Source organism: Jaculus jaculus, chromosome 3 (genome assembly GCF_020740685.1).
Source record: "Jaculus jaculus isolate mJacJac1 chromosome 3, mJacJac1.mat.Y.cur, whole genome shotgun sequence".
In the NCBI taxonomy this organism is placed as follows: domain Eukaryota; kingdom Metazoa; phylum Chordata; class Mammalia; order Rodentia; family Dipodidae; genus Jaculus; species Jaculus jaculus.
In genome coordinates this window covers 143828634-143831828 of record NC_059104.1, presented here as the reverse complement: position 1 = coordinate 143831828, position 3195 = coordinate 143828634, and positions in this window count along the sequence as shown.

Genomic DNA, 3195 nt, shown 5'->3' with positions numbered 1-3195 from the left:
TATAGCTGGAAATGAAACAGTGGAATCTGCCTTCATAATTTTACTTTCATTTTATACCTCTGGGCTCTGAGCTGTCTGTAAGCTAAAAGGCAAAGTGTCCACTTGCAATTCTTGTCATCTTTACATATAGCACATAAAAGGAAAAGCCAAGAAAGTTAGTTAGTGATAAGTTTTTAACAATCAGATAACCACTTCCACTGGCCACCACCAATCTTAATAAGATTTACAGCCTGTATCTAAATGCCCAGCTTATCTGGAGCATCAGGAACTGCCTCATCATAGTCATGACCAACAACGAGAAGCTGCAAAGATCACCAGATCCAATGCCCTCTTTTATAATGGTAGACACAGAGAAGACATAGATTATTGATGGTCATAATTAAACAGAATGGCTTCTACTTGGTCTGAGTAGAGTAGCTATCAGAAAAAAAAAAAAAGTCTCAAGATTCAGGTTAAAGCCAGATGAGAAAAATTGCATAGTAATTCCTTTGGCTAACCCAGTATCCATAAGATTTAATTAGAATAGCAACATTATGTTCAACTTGTAGCAGTGACAAAAGTTCCCAGACATTTCAGCTCATTTGTGTTTCTTGCTAATTTTTCTTCACTTTTAAGTTTGAGAGGAATAACTGAAAAAATTTGGACACTAGCTGTTCTCCTCTGAGAGAGCATTCATCTTTTTGTCTAAATATACCCAAGTCTTGTTTTCACTTAAGGAGCTCTTTTGAACATCTAAGATGATGTTTCTAGTGAGGGACCTAAATTATAGTGACAGTGGGACTTCAAATGTCTCCAGTAGGTCAATGCACATTCCTGTGCCATGACTTCATTGATAGTCAGTGATAGGCATAGGACATGGAATGTGTTGAGGATTTATCTTCCTGTACCTGGTAAGAACTTTATTTTCCCTGGTAAAGATGCTAAAGGATGCAGGCATGGTCTCCTTTTGTCATTGGTTCAGCCTTGAGAAACAACTGACAGACAAGATACAGAAAACTCAAGACAAAACCAAAACCAAGGTCACGTGGTTATTAGTAGTGAAGTCCTAAATCCCAGTATCCACAATCCTTTAGTTTGATTTATCCCCATCTTTCCTTTTTGGGGGCATATAATTGTCCATAGATTCCCCTTCCTGGCTTAATCCAAGGTGGCTTCCCATCACTCCATCTGAAAGTGTCCTTATACTTCCCATTCTCCTTCCCTTTCCTTGATTATCCTTTACAATTGACCACAGTGCTAGGCACACATAGGTAAGTCTAGTGATATGGTGAATTGAGACACATACAGACCTGGAGCCAATATGAGCAGTGAGTGTGGTAGTTTGATTCAGGTGACCCCCATAAACTTAGGTATTCTGAATGCTAGGTTCCAGCTGATGAAGATTTGGGAATTAATGCCCTCTAGAGGCAGTATATTGTTGGGGTGGGCTTATGGGTATTATTGCAGGTTTCCCTTTGCCAGTCTTTGGCATACTCTCCTGTTGCTATTGTCCACCTGATATTGCCCAGAAGGTGATGTCCACCCTCTGCTCATGGCATCATTTTCCATACCATCATGGAGCTTCCCCTCTCAGGCATGTCAGTCAAAATAAACTCCTTTTTCACACAAGCTGCTCTTGGTTGGGTGGTTTTCTGCTGGCAATGTGAACCTGACTGTAACAGTAAAGTTGGTACCAGAGGAATGGAATTGCTGCTATATACTTGGCTGTGTGGCTTTGGCCTTTTGGAGATGATTTTCAAGAAGAATGTGGAAGGATTTGAAATCTTGGCCTAAGAGATTCCTTTCAGCACTATAGGTAAAGCTTGATGAACTATTCTGGTCAGAGTTGAAAGACCTGAATGCAGTAAGATCGATGGACAATGAGTTTGGCTTATGAGGGTGAGAAAGAGGTTTTTCTGGCCTGGGCTAGAAGCAATTTGTGTGAGAGGTTTGATGTTTTGCTGGTGTCTTGAGAATTTGTGCAGGGTTCCATTGCATAGAAATGGACTAGTGTAATCAGGGGGATATGGCACAGAACAAAAATAAATCTTGGTGCCCAAACTTCTGCCTGTTCAGCTGCAATTGCATGAGAGATTACAACCATTGAGATTGGGTCAGCTGACCCGCATTGGGACAACAGAAAGAAGGCAGTCTTTTGAAGGGGCCGAAATGCTCAAGGAGTGTCCTGTTCTTCAATGTCTGCTTTATTGCCCCCTGGATTAACAAATTGGTCATAGGATGCAGCCCTGTTCCTTTTAGTCAGCAACCCCCAAAGATTGTTCCTAGTTTTAACTTTATTAAAGTGGCGATTCTTAGTTTCTAAACAAGTGTACATTTGTCTAGGGGAGGTAGAGAATTATAAATTTGTATTTAACCACCTCCCATGTGATTCAGAATCACAGGTGTCAATGGTTTTTAACCCCAACTGCCTGTTATAATCACCTAGGGCTCTAGGGCTGATATTCCAACACTGGAGCCATGAAATGGAGTTCCTTTGGGGTCAGGCCAGGTTAGTGACATCCCTAGCGAAGCCTGTGCAGAGAGTGCTGGTATAGAAGGTAGTGAAATAACTCTCATGGACACTCAAGGGAATAGTGGCGGAGCTGGGGCAGATTTCAGTCTTTACAGACAAGCAGAATTGCCAGCGCTGGAATCAGAGGGATGGAACTGATGACTGCAGGGGAGGGCAGTAGGTCACATGATAGCAGGGACTGATTTGGAGGGATTGGTTGCTTTTGTGTACCAGCCATGACAGGCATGCTATGGCTGAACTGTATTTAATCAGGGTGAACTAATGCCAATGGAATAAAATTGCTGCAAGAAAAAGCTATAGTTTAAACAATCTTTGGCATTAGGCAATGAGTGGCCAATATACAAACTCCTGTTATCTGCAAACCTTATGGCCCCAGGTAACCATCCAAATCAATGAGCAGGAACAGAAAAAGCTGGCTGTGGAGCTGAGGTAGAGAGCTGAAAAGAACAGGTCTCCACTGACAGCAGAGGAGAGATGGGGAGTTAAATTATGTATTATATATACCTACTCCCTTTCTGACTCCACGGTTTTGTGTCAGTTCTCTCTGAACTTGAACCTTCACTAAGTGCTCTGGATCTAGGCAGAAATTAAGTCCCGTCACTACAGAAGGAGATAAATGTGATCTGCTGGACATTCTGTGGACCATGTACATCCTTTTGAGTTTCTTATTGATTCTAGATGGG